The 21,321-nt window shown below is 41.5% G+C and overlaps 1 protein-coding gene across 2 annotated transcripts in view; it reads right to left on the reverse strand.

Moving 5' to 3' along the window:
* The window catches only part of GUCY2C (guanylate cyclase 2C), a 489,600-nt gene that overhangs the window by 389,361 nt on the left and 78,918 nt on the right, over positions 1-21,321 (reverse strand). The gene's annotated exons all lie outside the window — the stretch shown is intronic.

Here is a 21,321-nt window from a genome sequence, read left to right on the forward strand (position 1 = left end):
AGGGAGACAAATAAAAGGTTCAAAATATGAAAAATAAAGAAAAAACTAAATAAAGCATGACAGTGTTCACAAAGTGGCCAGATTGAGTTTCCCAGTGAAGTGCTACTTGTGTTTTATCTTTTCTTTGAAAAAGCATTGTTTTCCCTGAGTGAGGAAGTGCAAGACTCCTGGAGATACTGCAATGCCGGATTGATAGGTGGATTGGAAAACAAAATGCGTACCGCGGCTCAGTGTTCATGGATGTGGTCTTTTTACCATACTCCTTGCGTTTTGCAAGGACATAAGCAATGGACATTGAAGAGGGTCCCTTCCGGGCCCTGTAGTCATGTCCTTAACTTTTCAGGCACAATCACTCACTGATTTCTGCATAGTGAGTGTAAATGCATTACGTTAACCATGTTGTTACTGCTTATATTTCACATGCTTAAGTTAATCTTGCATTCCCTATGAGTGTTTGCTTTTTTGAGGATGTTGTTACGTTTTTTTAGGCAGCAAATTGCTCTTGTCTAGTGCGTAATTTGAACTGAGTCACATCCAGGTATTTCTAGCAGGGCACAATTGGGTTGTAGTTGAAGGCCATGCAAGTTTCTCTCAGTGGGGCAGTATGGTGTTCAGTGGGGGAGAGGATGTGGTACTATGGTCAGAGCTGCCGAATTGAAATTGGGGAACCAGGTTCAGCCTTCATGACCAGTCCACCAGACCACTCACCTGCGGGAGCACATTCCCATGCTAGGCCTAAGAAGGCCTCCACAAGACCATAGAAGCCCTGGTGTCTTAGCACCAGCAGGTTTACCCTAGTGGGGGCAAGTGTGGGTTTGGAGGCCTGTCCCCTGCAATCCATACTGAAGTTCACCTCTAGTGTTGCGGGTAGGCTTATTAAGCAGCACACCCTGGAGCGAGGTCACAGGACCCTTGAGAAGTGCCAGCTCTAGGGCGGTGCGACCTGTGTGTTCCCACCGGGTGCTGACTTTAGATGGCCCTTTGTCTTCTGTAATATTTCCTATACAGTGATTTACTCACGTATAATTGATTGTCTCTGTGTAGTGTGTGTGATGTAAAGTGCTCTGAAACCCTACACTGGTATGAGTGGTGCTGTGAATCAAATTAAATGCATCGGAGAGAGAGTGTGATTATGGAGATATTCGGGGCACTGTTAAAGGGTGGAATTGAGGGAATCCGTGGTGAAGGTGGTCATTGCGGGGCACCAACAAACATTGTTACACAGGGCGCCACCAGCGCTAAAGCCTGCCCTGCCCTTGAGGCCAGTCCGCCTCACCCATTGGTACCTCCATTGGCCTTGTTTCAGCTGTAGTAGCTGCAACACACCAGGGATTGGCAAAGCATGATTTGCACGCACACCAAACTATGTCCACAAACTTCACATTTCTCTGCTTCATGCACAAGCACTTTTAAGACGTGCGGCCTGCTTTGGAGCCACTGGAATTATGCAGCAAAAGAAGACAAAATGACGCTGCATTGTTGACTAGATTATGCAGCAAAAAAAAGCTGCAACATAATGCAGTATATTTTCTGACACTTTATTATTTTGACATTTTTACACATGCTAACAGTCTCTGGAAAGATTTTGACTTATTAGTACCAGTTTATCATACAAATGCAGCAGTGAGAACGGTGATCAGTCAATCTTTGCAAAGGGCCGTCCTCTTCGCAGCAACACACGTCACATTTTTTTTAGTACCTTTTGATCCGTTTGAGCTACAAGCAGTTTATTAGTTCCATTTGTCGGATTATGTAGCAGATGTTGCATTATGTGGCAAATATGCAGAGCCATAATTATTTAGTAAACTTTTGCAAACTAGGATATTGTTCCCATTTAAGTTTGAACTGCTCTTCTGGAAAAAAGGGAGGAGAAGTGCTGATGACAGAAACTCCATGGATCAGAGCCAAATGGTTTGTGCTTCCACTTTTAAGCGTATTTGAGACATTCCGTGATTGGAAACATATCCCACTTTGTGTTTGTATTTTAATGTCAGTAACTCATATTAAACCTTAAATAATTATGTTTATCCATTCATTGAATTAAATAACATAAAAAGATGTAACTGGTCAGTGAAATGTCAAACAAATACAAAAATTTGGGATGTTTTGCGCATTCTGGCCACACCTCTGACTCCGCCCACTGATCCAGTTCTCGGGTTATTCCCGCCCATTGATTCTCCACCCACAGTTCCCCTACTGTTTTTTATCCCACTTAGACCACTGCTGCAGATGATGAACTGCTGCCCTACAATCTCGTGTGATAATACTTACTGTGTCTATATTGCTTAGCACATTAATTCAACTAGAATTCAGAAAGGGATATCTCACTTGTCCTGAAAAGAAAAAAATCGGTTTTAAATGGCGCAGTGAAAGCTCATGATAGAAGCCCTGCTGACAGTGCTGAGAGCAGTTTAACGGAGACCTAACGTAAATATTCTGAGGTAGAAAAAGAAATGAAAACTGAACTAACCACATCAGTCTTCACAGGGGTAAAAAACGACTTGCACACCAATGTTTCTTAAACTTTTATTACCAGAGGAAAGAACAAATACACAGTCAGCCTGCAAGACATACGAGGAACAAATACATTTAAAGAACATTTTTTTCAAAGAAGGCAGCTGCGTATTTCCCTAACACAAATGTCACTATTAAATCTTGCACTATTTAAAAAATACATTTTGACCTATAGCAATGTTCCTTTTTTAGTACACAAACTGTGATCTACGTAATGCTCAGATGTAAATCATACATCTGCTCCTTTAGGCTTACACTTAGTTCAGGATAGATGACACATAATTCGAATTGGACAAAACATCTGAGAGCACTCCAGGGACAGGATGACGGATGCGTGAAATGGAAAAGTGTGGGTATTTACTATTCCAGAGTACCTTCTTGCTGCAGCGAAGTGCTGGTACTCTCCCATTAAACATATTAGACTTCTGCTGAGAAGTGCAGGTACTCTCATTGGAAAATGAAAGACGTGCAGGTACTCGGTCCCTGAAAGTACCAGCCCATTTAAAGTACTGATTATTATTACAGTAGCTTTACAGGAATACACACACATTTGTCAATGTGCATTGTGCACAGTTACACATTTGTTAACATATAAGAAAATGGGCTTCACACAACTTTTTCTTTCAGGGGAATGCTGATTTTCCCGTAAACAATCCCCTTCTCCTACACCTCACAAATGTTGAGATTATTCCCACTGCACTGCGTCCTTGTGAAAGTAATTTACTTTTCCCTCAACAAGAATAAATACATGTTTAAATGTACCTTTATGAATGCCTGCAAACTTGCAAGTTTATGGGTCTTCACATCGTTTACAAGGCACTCTTGCAATTGAACATCCACTCTCCATGGTTCTCCCCTAGATTAGGGGAGACGGTGTGGCATAACAGCCAACGCTGCCAATTTTGGAACTGGGGAACCAAGTTCTGGTCTCGGCATCGGCTCACCATCCTGTGATTCTGGGCAAATTACTTAATCTTCCTATGCCTAACATAATGAATGTGTCTTTGTGTAATGTGACTAGTGCTCATGTAAAGTGTTCCAATACCTTTGAGTCGAGGTTGCGCTATATAAAACTGCAAAAAAACAAAAAAGAGCAGATTTACTCACAAATCATATTATAGGTCCTAATAATATTACTAGTCAATGTTTGAAGAAATAATTTAGATATTCTTTCTAGAAGTGATATTATTGAGATAATACTGTGGGGTAAGACTGTTATTGTTTGTCAGTGTGAGTTTTCTGTGCTACTGACGTTGAGACTTGTTGGTGCTTATTTTGTCCGTGAAGTACTGTTGTTGATCAATTTGTAAGTATAGTGAGGAATTTTGGCTATGAGGGCCTTTAGAGAGTACATGACAGCCTCGGCAGTAGCATTGAGAATTGAGTTCAGAGTATGGTCTGACTCTACCACTGTGACATAAGCTTGCCACACTCTGGGCTACTTTGAGTATCACAAGATTTTATGGTCCTAGGAGATTCCTTCAGGTCTTTTAAAGCTTAAGGATTAACAATGGGGAGTAACTGTCTTTAGTGTTCAAGATGCTTGATTCACAATAGGCCATCACCCCAACTTTTGTTTAGCCAGCATGGTGGCTTGTATAACACTACTAGAACTCTTTAGGGGTGCATGTTACGTTTTCTAAAGATCAAATGATGGATTACAGAGTCACATATTAACACTAGAATAATTGTTTTGTGTAGAAAAGAAGACTGGTGACCTGGATGCATATAGGCCCAAAAATACTCAGGATATGTGTTCAAATATATTATTTGTGGATCTTGGGAAAGTTTCAGAAACAGATTATTTAAAATAGAGTTCTTCAGTTTAATCAAGCTGGCTTTTGGCAGGGATTCTATATTAAACGAGAAGAAAGAAAAATCTACATCTTTATTTTGATTCCTTGAGCTTGTCCAGGTTTTAGATTCTGTGACTCAAAACAACTGTTGTCAAAATATTGAAAAGTTGAGTATTGACATGGGTTTGATATCTTTAATTGGGAATGTGTACAACCATACCTCAATAACTGTACACCTGCCTGGATAGGGGCTTTAGTTATTCTCAATATGACAAGGAAGGGGGTGGGATAGTGCTGCTCATGGGCTTCTGTTCTATTTTTTTCTGCATCACTGAATTTTCCTATGGGGAGAATGACTGGGTTAAGGATGTGTCCACGGAAAGTAAAAGTGATGCCCTAGTCCATGCAGATTATACAGCCCAGGGTCTGCATTATGGATATGGTGCACTGTTCTATTCTGTGCCAAAATGCACAATTAAATCTATATGCAGAACAGAACAGATTCAGAAGAGGCACATTTCTACAGTGGGTAACATTGTCAGGTGTGTGAGATGTAGGCAGAGAGGATTTAAAGCGATACTATATTATTATACATTATTCCGTTGTAATATTGCTTCTGAAAATATCTTTCGGGATTGGTGGGTACCTCAATAGCTGTTTTACGCCAGTTGAGGATGTGTGTGGAGCCAATAGAGTGAGTGGGTGGGGCCAATGGAGGAAGTGGGTGGAGTCACGGTAAGTGGGTGTGACCTCCTACAAAAATTTTAGCACCTGGACTTAATATTTTACAAATTAAGCACTGGTTACCAAATCACAAAATGTGTTTGGTAGATTTAGAAAAAACATTCTGTAGTCACAAACCCTGTGAATCAAAGGCTTTGTACCCCAGGCCCTAAATTGCTGCTCTGCTGTTTCCTGTATAGTACGCTTGCTGTTTTCAAAAGACCCCCACCCCCCACCTGCAGCACAGCTATTTTCTTTATTTCAGCACTGCGATTTCCTAACCTACAGCAGTCCTGCTGTGTCCTGTCTTAACAGGTCTCCTGGTTTCTATATTGCAATCCTGTTGCTTCGTAATGATTCTTCTTATGGCGCAATTCTGCTCTGTTTCATATTGCAATTCTGCACTTTCTGATATTGCACACCTTCTGTTTCTTTATTGTAATCTTTTTGTTTCCTATATTGCGATCCTAACTTTTTCTGCATTGGAGTCATACTCTTTTCTATATTGCAGACACACTGTTTGCTGTCTTGCAATCCTGCTGTTTCTAATATTGTGATATTGCTTTTTTCGTGTGTTGCATTTATGCTGGTTTCTTTATTGCATTTCTGTTGTTTCCCTTCCTGCAACCCTGTTGGTTCTCATACTGCAGCAGTGCAGGCTTCTAGATTGAGAACCACCGTATATTTCTAGTACTGTAGGTGTGCTGTTGCCCATGTTGCAGTTCTGTAGCCTTCCAACATGTTTCATAGCCTGCAACCATGCTGTTTCTGTATTGTGGCCTTGATGTTTCCTAATGTGGAGCCTTGAGATTTCCTATTTTTTGCAGTCTTGCCTTTTTTGTATTGCACTCCTTATTGTAACCAGGAAGATAGTTTTAATGAAAGAAGTTAAACATTCTTTCCTGGGAAAAATCAATATAGTAAAAAAAAATTTTTTGATTCAGACCTCTTCTGTGGGGGACACAGCCTTTACAACGCAACTGTTACAACACATGCCATTACATTGCATTCCGTTGCAACAAAAAAGGTGTGCAGCAGTGGGTAGAAGGTGTTGGATTTAACTCCAACACCTGCCCTACGGTTGTACACACTGGCGTTGGAATAGAAAATTACAGTGCTTAATTTGTAAAATATTAAGTCCAGGTGCTCAAATTTTTGTAGGAGGTCACACCCACTTACCGTGACTCCACCCACTTCATCCATTGGCCCCACCCACTCACTCTATTGGCTCCACCCACATCCTCAACTGGCATAGAACAGCTATTGAGGTACCCACCAATCCTGAAAGATATTTTCAGAAGCAATATTACAACGGAATAATGTATAATAATATAGTATCGCTTTAAATCCTCTCTGCCTACATCTCACACACCTGACAATGTTACCCACTGTAGAAATGTGCCTCTTCTGAATCTGTTCTGTTCTGCATATAGATTTAATTGTGCATTTTGGCACAGAATAGAACAGTGCACCATATCCATAATGCAGACCCTGGGCTGTATAATCTGCATGGACTAGGGCATCACTTTTACTTTACATGGACACATCCTTAACCCAGTCATTCTCCCCATAGGAAAATTCAGTGATGCAGAAAAAAATAGAACAGAAGCCCATGAGCAGCACTATCCCACCCCCTTCCTTGTCATATTGAGAATAACTAAAGCCCCTATCCAGGCAGGTGTACAGTTATTGAGGTATGATTGTACACATTCCCAATTAAAGATATCAAACCCATGTCAATACTCAACTTTTCAATATTTTGACAACAGTTGTTTTGAGTCACAGGATCTAAAGCCTGGACAAGCTCAAGGAATCAAAATAAAGGTGTAGATTTTTCTTTCTTCTTGTTTAGTATAGAATCCCTGCCAAAAGCCAGCTTGATTAAACTGAAGAACTCTATTTTAAACAATCTGTTTCTGAATCCTTCCCAAGATCCACAAATAATATATTTGAACACATATCCTCAGTATTTTTGGGCCTATATGCATCCAGGTCACCAGTCTTCTTTTCTACATGAAACAGATTAATCTAGTGTTAATATGTGACTCTGTAATCCATCATTTGATCTTTAGAAAACGTAACATGTGCCCCTAAAGAGTTCTAGTAGTGTTATACAAGCCACCATGCTGGCTAAACAAAAGTAGGGGTGATGGCCTATTGTGAATCAAGCACCTTGAACACTAAAGACAGTTACTCCCCATTGTTAATCCTTAAGCTTTAAAAGACCTGAAGGAATCTCCTAGGACCATAAAATCTTGTGATACTCAAAGTAGCCCAGAGTGTGGCAAGCTTATGTCACAGTGGCAGAGTCAGACCATACTCTGAACTCAATTCTCAATGCTACTGCCGAGGCTGTCATGTACTCTCTAAAGGCCCTCATAGCCAAAATTCCTCACTATACTTACAAATTGATCAACAACAGTACTTCACGGACAAAATAAGCACCAACAAGTCTCAACGTCAGTAGCACAGAAAACTCACACTGACAAACAATAACAGTCTTACCCCACAGTATTATCTCAATAATATCACTTCTAGAAAGAATATCTAAATTATTTCTTCAAACATTGACTAGTAATATTACTAGGATCTATAATATGATTTGTGAGTAAATCTGCTCTTTTTTGTTTTTTTGCAGTTTTATATAGCGCAACCTCGACTCAAAGGTATTGGAACACTTTACATGAGCACCAGTCACATTACACAAAGACACATTCATTATGTTAGGCATAGGAAGATTAAGTAATTTGCCCAGAATCACAGGATGGTGAGCCGATGTCGAGACCAGAACTTGGTTCCCCAGTTCCAAAATTGGCAGTGTTGGCTGTTATGCCACACTGTCTCCCCTAATCTAGGGGAGAACCATGGAGAGTGGATGTTCAATTGCAAGAGTGCCTTGTAAACGATGTGAAGACCCATAAACTTGCAAGTTTGCAGGCATTCATAAAGGTACATTTAAACATGTATTTATTCTTGTTGAGGGAAAAGTAAATTACTTTCACAAGGACGCAGTGCAGTGGGAATAATCTCAACATTTGTGAGGTGTAGGAGAAGGGGATTGTTTACGGGAAAATCAGCATTCCCCTGAAAGAAAAAGTTGTGTGAAGCCCATTTTCTTATATTTTAACAAATGTGTAACAGTGCACAATGCACATTGACAAATGTGTGTGTATTCCTGTAAAGCTACTGTAATAATAATCAGTACTTTAAATGGGCTGGTACTTTCCGGGACCGAGTACCTGCATGTCTTTCATTTTCCAATGAGAGTACCTGCACTTCTCAGCAGAAGTCTAATATGTTAAATGGGAGAGTACCAGCACTTCGCTGCAGCAAGAAGGTACTCTGGAATAGTAAATACCCACACTTTTCCATTTCACGCATCCGTCATCCTGTCCCTGGAGTGCTCTCAGATGTTTTGTCCAATTCGAATTATGTGTCATCTATCCTGAACTAAGTGTAAGCCTAAAGGAGCAGATGTATGATTTACATCTGAGCATTACGTAGATCACAGTTTGTGTACTAAAAAAGGAATATTGCTATAGGTCAAAATGTATTTTTTAAATAGTGCAAGATTTAATAGTGACATTTGTGTTAGGGAAATACGCAGCTGCCTTCTTTGAAAAAAATGTTCTTTAAATGTATTTGTTCCTCGTATGTCTTGCAGGCTGACTGTGTATTTGTTCTTTCCTCTGGTAATAAAAGTTTAAGAAACATTGGTGTGCAAGTTTTTTACCCCTGTGAAGACTGATGTGGTTAGTTCAGTTTTCATTTCTTTTTCTACCTCAGAATTTTTACGTTAGGTCTCCGTTAAACTGCTCTCAGCACTGTCAGCAGGGCTTCTATCATGAGCTTTCACTGCGCCATTTAAAACCGATTTTTTTCTTTTCAGGACAAGTGAGATATCCCTTTCTGAATTCTAGTTGAATTAATGTGCTAAGCAATATAGACACAGTAAGTATTATCACACGAGATTGTAGGGCAGCAGTTCATCATCTGCAGCAGTGGTCTAAGTGGGATAAAAAACAGTAGGGGAACTGTGGGTGGAGAATCAATGGGCGGGAATAACCCGAGAACTGGATCAGTGGGCGGAGTCAGAGGTGTGGCCAGAATGCGCAAAACATCCCAATTTTTTGTATTTGTTTGACATTTCAATGAATGGATAAACATAATTATTTAAGGTTTAATATGAGTTACTGACATTAAAATACAAACACAAAGTGGGATATGTTTCCAATCACGGAATGTCTCAAATACACTTAAAAGTGGAAGCACAAACCATTTGGCTCTGATCCATGGAGTTTCTGTCATCAGCACTTCTCCTCCCTTTTTTCCAGAAGAGCAGTTCAAACTTAAATGGGAACAATATCCTAGTTTGCAAAAGTTTACTAAATAATTATGGCTCTGCATATTTGCCACATAATGCAACATCTGCTACATAATCTGACAATTTGAACTAATAAACTGTTTGTAGCTCAAATGGATCAAAAGGTACTAAAAAAATGTGACGTGTGTTGCTGCGAAGAGGACGGCCCTTTGCAAAGATTGACTGATCACCGTTCTCACTGCTGCATTTGTATGTTAAACTGGTACTAATAAGGCAAAATCTTTCCAGAGACTGTTGGCATGTGTAAAAATGTCAAAATAATAAAGTGTCAGAAAATATACTGCATTATGTTGCAGCCTTTTTTTGCTGCATAATCTAGTCAACAATGCGGCGTAATTTTGTCTTCTTTTGCTGCATAATTCCAGTGGCTCCAAAGCAGGCCGCACGTCTTAAAAGTGCTTGTGCATGAAGCAGAGAAATGTGAAGTTTGCGGACATAGTTTGGTGTGCGTGCAAATCCTGGTTTGCCAATCCCTGGTGAGTTGCAGCTACTACAGCTGAAACAAGGCCAATGGAGGTACCAATGGGTGAGGCGGACTGGCCTCAAGGGCAGGACCGGCTTTAGCGCTGGTGGCGCCCTGTGCAACAATGTTTGTTGGTGCCCCGCAATGACCACCTTCACCACGGATTCCCTCAATTCCACCCTTTAACAGTGCCCTGAATATCTCCATAATCACACTCTCTCTCCGATGCATTTAATTTGATTCACAGCACCACTCATAGCAGTGTAGGGTTTCTGAGCACTTTACATCACACACACTACACAGAGACAATCAATTATCCGTGTGTAAATCACTGTATAGGAAATATTACAGAAGACAAAGGGCCACCTAAAGTCAGCACCCGTGGGAACACACAGGTCGCACAGCCCTAGAGCTGGCACTTCTCAAGGGTCCTGTGACCTCGCTCTAGGGTGTGCTGCTTAATAAGGCTGCCCGCAACACTAGAGGTGAACTTCAGTATGGATTGGAGGGAACAGGCCTCCAAACCCACACTTGCCCCCACTAGGGTAAACCTGCTGGTGCTAAGACACCAGGGCTTCTATGGTCTTGTGGGGCCTTCTTAGGCCTAGCATGGGAATGTGCTCCCTCAGGTGAGTGGTCTGGTGGACTGGTCATGAAGGCTGAACCTGGTTCCCCAATTTCAATTCGGCAGCTCTGACCATAGTGCCACATCCTCTCCCCCACTGAACACCATACTGCCCCACTGAGAGAAACTTGCATGGCCTTCAACTACAACCTAATTGTGCCCCTGCTAGAAATACCTGGATGTGACTCAGTTCAAATTACGCACTAGACAAGAGCAATTTGCTGCCTAAAAAAATGTAACAACATCCTGAAAAAAGCAAACACTCATAGGGAATGCAAGATTAAGTTAAGCATGTGAAATGTAAGCAGTAACAACATGGTTAACGTAATGCATTTACACTCACTATGCAGAAATCAGTGAGTGATTGTGCCTGAAAAGTTAAGGACATGACTACAGGGCCCGGAAGGGACCCTCTTCAATGTCCATTGCTTATGTCCTTGCAAAACGCAAGGAGTATTGTAAAAAGACCACATCCATGAACACTGAGCCGCGGTACGCATTTTGTTTTCCAATCCACCTATCAATCCGGCATTGCAGTATCTCCAGGAGTCTCGCACTTCCTCACTCAGGGAAAACAATGCTTTTTCAAAGAAAAGATAAAACAAAAGTAGCACTTCACTGGGAAACTCATTCTGGCCGCTTTGTGAACACTGTCATGCTTTATTTAGTTTTTTCTTTATTTTTCATATTTTGAACCTTTTATTTGTCTCCCTCCCGAAGCTGTACTCTGGAATAGAATAAGGTCAGAAAAAGACAATGCTTGCAGCAAAAGTATTTTTCTTTTTTGGATCTATTTCAAAGGGGAACAAATAGACGAAAGGAGGAAAGAGAGGATGAGCACCCTTTCTTGAAGTCACGGATTTCAAGAGGAAGAAAGGGAGGGGGGATCAGCTGCCAGCGAAGGAGCAGAAGTGGACACTGTCCTTTCCTTCTCTGGCAAGAAAGAAAAGACAGAGTCCTTTTCTTTCTCTGCCCATCGCCTGTCCCCGAACGGCGAGAACGACGAGCCTTCTCTGCAGGCCTTGGCGATTTCTGCCGTCCTGGGACACATTATCAAAACGAGAAAAGTAGGGGCACGGGATCTAATTAATTAAAGAAGTAGGGGCACGCCGTGCCCTGCCGATTCCGCCCACTTCGACTACTGATCTGCAGTGACATTTTGCAAATAAACCCTGACATATGATTGGACACTTTTCCTAGCATCGGACACTTTTACTAGCATGTGACATACCTCAAACATTAAAGTACCAGACGGACGACAATAGCACATGTTACCAAAAAAACAAACATGAAATAATTACCAATTACTTACTACATTTTGTTTTTTTAAATTATAGGCCTGGTACTGCGTGACACGCTGCTTGCTTCGTTCAATTATTGCAGCTGCGCAGTATGCTGGGGCGGGTGAAAAGTCGTGACTTTAATGTGCATTGGTCAGTCCAACTCTGACTCAGGAGGAAATACTTCCGGTTCAACATCAATGAGGACCTTGAGGGGGCAAGATGGCGGCTGTGATCTCAGCCGAGTGAGGCAGCGTCTCGTTCCGCTGGACCGTATCGGACCCCTCACCGATGGCGTCTACTCCGAAGAATTAATATGCTGGGAAAATTAAAATATAATAAGAAAAGGAAACTATAATTGCTCATGGCCTTTGTCTCTCACCTGGACACTGTTAGACTTGCTCTTTCATCGAGATTGCAGTGGCTCCGGCGGGTTGCTTGGCGTTCGGACCTTTGTGTATCCTGCACGGCGTCCCCAACGCAGCTTTCTCTTTCCAAGACTTGTGTGCTCTCCTTAATTCCCTTTCTGACGTTGGGGATGCCACCGAAAGCTGTTTCTAAAGCAGCGAAACCTCGCAGCTCCACTCGCAATCCGCTGGATGCGGATACGAAAGGCTCCGGGACCTCCCGGAAAGGTCGAGTGCCGATGGCGGACAAAACCTCTCTTCATGATTAGGCAGCTCCAATTGCTATCTCTCCGTTTTTTGGTAAGGGGCAGACACTGCCCGATATTTTCGTTAAGCTTGGAGCCAGGGGAAAGACCGTACCTCTCAGCCCGCCTGCTGCTACTGTTGCTATTCCGGTTTCTGCTACATTTTCCGACACTTCACAAAGCTCCTCCTCGCTGAATGCATATGCTTCTCTCTCTCATGCTGCGACAAGCCCTGTGCACATAGCGGCTCCTGCGGACCCGTCCGGACCTATAAAATTAAATAATTTTCAAAAAGAAATGCTGATTCCAAGTCCTCTTGCTGCTGTACCTGCTTCTGCTCCGGGCCAGTGCATTTTGGGTAATGTAGTACAACCTTCCAATACATATCCACCTGCTGCTACTCTGGGGCTTTCTACAGAATACTCTCATAATGCTGGGGGGTCCGTAGTCAGTGAGTCAACAGAGAAGTTTTACTCCGTATCCGACCATTCACTGTCTGGCGAGGAGGACGACCCCGATTTTCAATGGTCAGACTATGATAGCGATGCGGCTGATTGGCGATCGAGCGAGCCCTCAAAGGATATGGTCGCTGGCACGGTCCGCAAAGCTCCTGGCTCTAAGGCTTCTTTTCAGCAAAGATCACAGGATAATCCTCGAGAGGACCAATCCCAGTCTAATTTGCAGGCACCCCCTAATTACAGCGGAGCGGATCCTTTTGAGACACCAGAAGAAGTCTCTTTGGTGACAATATACCGTACGATAATGCAGCACAGAGAGGCGACCAAGCAAGAGAACTTACGTACACAATCTGTTTGCCGCAAACTGCAAAACTCCCTCCGCCGTGTCATTAAGTCATCTGCTGAGACTACCGCAAGGGTTGCGGAAGCTGAGGAACGAATTTCAGCCCTTGAAGATGCTGTAGTAGCACCAAAAGATCTAGTTACTGAGGTCAAAGAACAGCGTAAAGATATTATATGGAAACTCTCAGACCTCGAGAACCGTGCCAGAAGAAATAATCTGCGCGTTTTGGGGATAGAGGAAAATTTGGAGGGTGATGACGTCTGAAAGTTTATAGTGGAGCTTTTTACAGATGCTTTTCCAGAGGTCACACAATGGAACTGGAACTTAGAGATTCAGAGAGCGCATCGTTTTCCACTTACAAAGAAGAAACAACCCTCTGCTAGCGCCAATAATTCTTACCCTCGTGCTATTTAGGTCTGCTTTAACAACTTTCTTGCCCGCGAACGTATATTTGACTTAGCCAGACCTAATAAAAAGCGATCTGCCAAGGGCTGTCAATTCTTTGTTCGTCCTGATCTCGCCGCAGAGACAGTCGACCGCCGCTGGCATTTACGACAGCAGATTTCTCTGTTCCAGGCAAAGGAGGCTCAGGCATTCCTGCTTTTTCCGGCAAAGATCAAAGTGATATACAAAGGTCAAACGAAGTTTTTTTTCTCTGAAATAACTGGCAAGTAATTTTTGGACTCAATCTAGTTTTATCTCTTTAGTTATGTTGTGGTATCTCTTTAACATTTGGGGTAGCTGTTACTCAGAATGGGAGCTTTTTTCTTTTTTGGGGATGATCTGCTTCATATACATGAACTCTTGAAATCTCCTTTTTTTCAATGATATTAGGATCACTCCCCATCTGTTATTCATAAGGGAGAAATTACAGGCCCAGCGGAGCGTGGGGTGACGCTTACTCAACCATCACAAGGACTCTGGTCCTGAGCTCCGAATGGAGGGAGAGGGGTAGGGGGGGGAAATGGGTGGGTGGGTGTGTTCAGCAGGGGGTGGGGAGGGCGGGAAGGTGGGTGCACTGGGTGGTGTCGTGGTGGTGGGTTGAAGAGGTGATTGGTTTCATTGATAGTATATTTGGTAGGACGATCTTAAATGTATTCAAGATGTCGATTATTTGTTTATTTTTCAAGATAAACAGTAGCAATATATTCTATAATCTCTCAAATTGTTTGTCAGATATATCTTTCTTTTATTATAATCAATGGTAGGCCCTAGACTGACGTGCGCAACCTGGAATATTTGTGGACTAAACGACCCTAAGAAGCTTAGGATTTTTCATAAGATGCTACAGATGATGCAAGTGGACTTAATCTGCCTGCAGGAAACTCATATTCCCTGGGGCAGTCGTCACCATCTTAAATTTCTGGGTTATGATTTAGTTGCTTCCACACGACAAACCTCCACTATTAGGGGTGTGGCTATTATTTCAAAAATTGGGGTCGTGCGGGTTAAAAGGCTTAAGCAGGATAATTCAGGCAGATGGTTAATTGTTGAATTGCTGGTTAATAAATCCCTGCTTTCAATATGCTCGATTTATGCATCTAATTTAGATGACCCGCAGACCTTGATGGATTTAAGTGTAGAATTAGCTACTTGGGCACACCCGTTAATTTTTTGTGGAGACTTTAATATTAATATTCCCAGCCGGTTAGATATTATAAAGCATAGTGTTTATGTTGGGCGAAAACCCCAGGTTTATAAAGCACTTCGTACCTTACTCTCTGAACATGGGCTGGTAGACTTATGGCATGTTAATCATCCAAATCATGATGGGTTCACTTTTTATTCAATACCTCATCAAAAGATGGTCCGCATTGATTTTGTTTTTATCTCCTCTGAAGTTTTGGGGTCCACTAAGGTTCAAATCGATCCTCGGACTATATCTGATCACAATCCCATTGTTTTTAGTTTTCCATGGGATCGTCCTGTTAACCAAATCAGATCATGGACCTTTGATAGGAAGCTACTGCTTGATAAACTATATCAGGAACGGATGTCGGTTTGGATTCCAGAGTTTTTTTAAATTAATAGCTCCACTGCACCGGTTGGCTTAGTCTGGGACACTTTCAAAGCTGCCTTGCGCGGCGAAACGAAGAGAACTGCATCCTATCGCTGGCAAACTGAACAACAGACTCACAAAAACAGAGTAGCAGCACTCCAACAAGCTGAGTTAGATTTGAGCACTAACATTCGCAGTGGCGAGGACGCAACAATCAGTCAGAAAGCGGTTGCCCTCGCCAAGGCTAATCTTTTGGATCCTCTTTATGAGGATATAGCAGTTAAATATTTTCATTTTCGATCTTCAATGTATGAGGTGGGTGAAGCTGCTGGAAAGGTCTTAGCAAAACGTTTACAACAAAGGGCAATAGCTAGTCAAATTTTAAAGGTTAAGGATCGGTTTGGTATAACTCAAGATTCATTTAGAGGTGTTTTAAACACCTTTGTTGAGTTTTACTCAATCTTATACACCGAGGAATCAAATATACTCGAGCAGCAACAAAGCCAGCTGGAGCATTTCTTTAAATCTCTCGACACCCAGATGGTCACTGCTGACCAGAATCTAATTCTCGCAGAACCTATTAGCTGGGAAGAAATTGCGGCTGCTATAAAATCCCTTTCTACCAGTAAAGCAGCGGGGCCCGACCTTATTCATCTTGAATTTTATAAGACTTTTTCACATCTATTTAAGCAGCAGATGCTAGAAGTCTTTCAACTTGCCCAGACGGGGGCTATCCCTGATTCTTGGCGGCAGTCGACAATAATATTATTTAAAAAGAAGGGTAAGGATGAATTAAATCCTGCATCATATCGGCCTATAGCATTAATAAACACCGACAGTAAAATTTACTCAAGGATCTTGGCGTTTCGACTTGCGCAAATAATCTCTCCCTTAGTTTCTATCCGTCAGCATGGGTTTATCCCTGGCAGGGATACGACCGACCATATTAGGCGGGTTATTGCCCTTCTAGATTGGGCCCAGGTGACAAATTCTCCCCTCGGGGTGATCCTGCTGGACGCCGAGAAGGCGTTCAACAGGGTCTCCTGGGGGTATCTATGGGCTGTCCTGCATTGGAAAGGCATAGCGCCCGAATTTATTCTGGCTTTACAATCCCTGTATATATCTCCAATCGCTAAAATCCGTATCTCAGGGAATTAATCAAGTTATTTCTCTATCAGCAGGGGCACCTGGCAAGGATGCCCCTGCTCTCCCCTTCTTTTTGCCCTATTTATTGATCCCTTTCTGTCTCTGATAGAAAAATCTCAAAATATCTCTCCAATTATAGCCCACGGCATTGAATATAAGGCACTGGCATATGCCGACGATATAGTGGTATTGACAGACAATCTCGCTGGTTCCTTTCCGGCATTGGAGACTCTAGCAGCTCAATTTGGCTCAATTTCGGGCTATAAGCTAAACGTTGCAAAAACACAAATCCTACAAACATCGGCTATGCCAACATCTTTGGTTCCTATTAGTACACAAGCAACATATCTAGGTATTCAGATTTCGGTCGAAGTTGATCAGATCCCTGATTTGAATTACTTACCTGTTATTGATTTGCTTCACAACAAGTTAGAACGGCTGAACCATCTTCACCTTTCTTTAGTTGGGCGCTGCAACGTCCTTAAAATGCTTGTCCTCCCAAAATTTTTATATTTTTTTAGATCTATTCCATTATTAATTTCTAACTCTATCTTAATAAAAGCACAAAGGATCTGTCAAAGGTTTTTATGGGCATACCGTAAGCCAAGAAGGGCCACCAAATGGACCTGCCTTCCGCAGGAACGTGGGGGCTGGTCAGTTCCGAATTTAGTTAATTACTATCTGGCAGCTATGATCCAGCAATTCGCCTTTCCACTATCCGGGGAGACTGCGGAGTTATCACTGCACTTGGCGCCATCAATATATTCAATCGCATTAGGAGATGCCACAAAAGGGATATTAACACGCATCCTTGAGCCAAGTTATTTTAAAAAAACGAGATTCAAGGTGGCATGGGCTTTATTTATGATCTGGCAAAAAGTCTGCCGTCTCTTTTCTATTCCTAAGCTCAACTATTATACACCATTAAATGCCTCTGGATTACTTCCAGTAATATTTCAAGAGGGTGTAGTCTCCATCTGGGCTTCTCAGGGCCTGAGGGATATTGGAGACCTCACTGACTCTGGCCTGTTGGCCTCTTTTTTGTTTTTGAAACATACATTTCAATTACAGTCTAATCATTTTTTAAATATTTACAAATTAGAAGTTTTTTTTATAAAAAACTTTTATCGAATCAAATTCTTTTTGACAAAATTATGATTTTTGAATTAGTCAAAAGGAAAGCAAAAATTGGTACTTTATACCAAACTCTCTTGTCTCAACTCCCAGATGATTTACTTGATTATAATAACAAATGGGCGATCAAATTCGGAGTATCCTCCATTGATTTAAAACTTCCATTGAAGTTAGCCAGGACTGTTTTGGTTTCCGGTACTCTCCGCACTCAAAGCTACATGGCCATGTTTAACCTTTATTATACTCCTGCAAAACTCGTCAGATGGGGGACCGCTATTGGGGGCAAAAGTTCATCATGTCCAAGATGTAAATTTCCATCCGCCGATTCTCTTCATATGTTTTATGATTGTCCTGAGCTGTCGCTTTTTATCAATCAAATTGAATTTTTTCTCACACAGATCACTCAGTCTTCAATTAAAATTTCTGCAGAAATGGTAATTACTGGTTATCAATACTCCATGACCTCTGAGAGACCAAGACATATACACTCTTTCCTGTTTATTGCAATGGCAATGGTTAGACTCTGTATCACCTCCCTCTGGATAAATTCCGAGCCCCCTACTTTCTTTCATTGGCAGGCTAGGATGTTGGCATGGTTTAAATTAGAAATTGCTGTACAAAAGTTTAAAGGAAGGAGACGACGTCTAATTGCCTCTAAGAACTGGGCCCCTTTTCAAGATTGGTTAGCAAATTAATAATGTATCTTAGCTCATGTATTGTCTCTGTGTATATACCTTCATATGTTCTTGTTTTCAATCCTTTATCCACAATGTATTCTTGTTTTGTAAATTTTTATGGAATTTGTTTGTATGAATATTTCTATCACCAATCCCTCCCCCACCACCACGGGGGGAATGTAATTTCAAAACTAAAATAAAATAAAAAATAAATAAAAAAACAACATCAATGAGGACGACGGGGCCCGGGCTAATAATCCATCATACAGCATGAATGCAGCATTTGATTGGTAGCGTACTTAGGGCACTAACGCTACTATGATTTACGTATGCTGAGCTTCAGCAAGGACGTCATCTCACCTCACCAGCTGTTTTTGGTGGTCCGTGTGCGGGGAGAAGAACCCTTATCTTGCACTACAAAGCATATGCTATTATCAAGTGCACTTTAACTTTTAGACCTGGCCCTAAGAAATAAGTGCCGGTGCTAAGCACCGGAAAGCACCGGCACAAATTAAGCACTGTTGGTAACATGTTACAGAGTCACAAAATGGGTTTGTCAACTCTCAAACTTTAAAAAAAAAATCTTTTCTTTTTAAGTGAACCCCAGTTTTATTTAGTGATCACAGACATGGTGGTCAGCTGACCATAGCAGGCAATCTACCCTGTGATGGTATCCAATTGTAGTGAGTAGCAATTTTGTGGAATGACTCATAACTATAAAAATTGGTTCACAAAATTCTTGTCCATTTTCTAAAAGTCAGTGCGCAATTTGCAACCACTTTTTGCTAATGGAAATTTCATACACCAGGTCAGACCTTAATTTCCTTATTTAGGTATTTGTTGATAATTGTTAGAGACCTGGCCTTTTAGAGGGTTTATCTCTAGGCCTTTTGCTTTTTGGCCTTACGTTTTTGACCCATTTTTCGTTGACATTAGGACTCTGGGCACTTTATCACTGCTGATCAATGCTAAAGTGCATAAGCTCTCTGTGTAAATTGTGATTCTGATTGGTTTTTCATGATTGGCATATTTGATTTACTGATAAGTCCCTAGTAAAGTGCACTGAGTGTGGCAGGGCCTGTAAATCAAATGCTACTATTGGGCCTGCACACTGATTGTGCCACCCACACCAGTAGTCTTTCAAACGTGTCTCAAATCTGCTACTGCAGTGTCTGCACGTGCAATCTCAGACTGCCATTTTGACCTGGCAAGTGCACCCACTTGCCAGGCCCCAACCTTCCCTTTTCTTACATGTAAGACAACCCTAAGCTAGGGCCAAGATGCCCCCATTGGCAGGGTGCTGTGTATGTGAAAGGTAGGACATGTACTGGTGTTACATGTCCTGATAGTGAAATACTGTGTATTGTGTTTCACTGTTGGAAGGCTGTCTGTCCCATAGGCTATCATTGGAGATGCACTGTAACATTTTACATGTGTAACTTTCAATTGAGGACAGCTAGAGATTTGGAGTTTAGGCTCTCTGTACTCAGAATCCAATAACACACCTTTTAGTAAAAGTGGTTTTTAAACTGTGTGTTTGAAAGTGGATATTTTCTGGATTAAGCATCCTGTGTGCCTCTGCCTGTTTGTGTATTCACTGTCTGGTTTTGAAGTGACAGAAGCTGGGGATGTACATTCTCTCTAGACAGTAAGAAGGGGGGTTGAGGAGTGTCCTTCCTTTCCTGGGCAACTCATAACCAGGCTGAATAGTCCTTTCTGCATTTAGAGTGCTGAAGGGAGTTTTCACTAGCACCTGAATAGACTGTGTCTGCTCTGCACAATGCTGTATCCACCTCCTGTAGTGATGCTGGACCAGGGAGGACAGAACTGTTTTTTACTGAGCTCAGAGACTCTTGCAAAAAAGACTACACAGAGAAAATGGGGTATAAATATTAGCCCTTGAAAGAGCAGAAATGTGTATCCTACATGGGGTACCTGTTAGGAGTGTAATGTAAACCGCCTATAGTATGCACTCACATATTATTCAGTGCTATTGGTGAGACTAGATTTTGGAGGAAATTTGAACCAAGTAACATGTTCTTGTGAAATTAACACTGATTCAATGTGAAGTTTAACAAATGATTCTTATAATTGTACTGTCAACGTATGAACGATGTAACATACTAATATAGGGCTCATTAGTGATGTGACGCATTGACACATTAAATGTATTTTGAATGTTTATTATGCCAATGATGTTAATGCTATAGATGTACTAATATAGTTTAGTGAACGTTTCTATTGAACATGGTAATGACTTTATGGAAATACTAAACACGAAATACATGGTACATTTATTATTTTAGTGTACGTTGTAGGCCTAAATCCGCAACATGTTTGGAATGTTCTAATTTCTGAAATTAATGCTTAGATTCCCATGCGAGTCTTGTACAATGTTACTAGTTTCCATATCTTGCATTGCAACTTGACAAATGCTTTGTTAGTGAAGAATAAGGGTGATTGTTTTCATTAGAGAGTAGAGAAATGAAGGAGTTACAGTTAGCTCAGTTAGCTGACAAAGATAAGGTGAAGGGAGGTGCGTTCACACAGGAGAAGGAGAAGAGGCCAAGGACGAACTGTTGCAGAGGGGCTTACACGAAGGAGGCAGTGAAAGGAATCAACGTCATGGAAAATTGTGTTGTTGAAGCCTACTGTAGAGTATGTGTGAGGTAAGCATTATGGGACATTTGCTGAATGCAATTTTGAATATATGATTCATTGGCGAGAGAGACAGATGCCCATTTTCCAACTTGCCTTTCCAACAGATAGCACCTGAGTGCTAGCTTGCTTCTCTACTGCTTGTGGCTTTATGCTGCTTGACCCATCTGATGGTGGAGTGACTTCTTAGGAAGGCTCTCACTGCTGACACCTTTTCCTCTTTCAAACCTTTTGCTTAAATGCTAAATTAGGGATGCCACTTCTAGAGTTAGAGTAGGGATAGATAGAACTAAATGTTTTTCTCCAGTGCTGATGAAGGGGAAACTTAACTCTTGCTTTCTGATTATATGCATAATAGTCATAGAACTAGTTGTTCTTTTCTTTCTGCACCAAGTGAATCTCTTCAGGAGATTTGAATTTCTTCTGTTTCCACTGTATCTTTATACTCTAATGCTGAGATTCGCATATG

Source organism: Triturus cristatus, chromosome 4_2 (assembly GCF_964204655.1).
Source record: "Triturus cristatus chromosome 4_2, aTriCri1.1, whole genome shotgun sequence".
In the NCBI taxonomy this organism is placed as follows: Eukaryota; Metazoa; Chordata; class Amphibia; order Caudata; family Salamandridae; genus Triturus; species Triturus cristatus.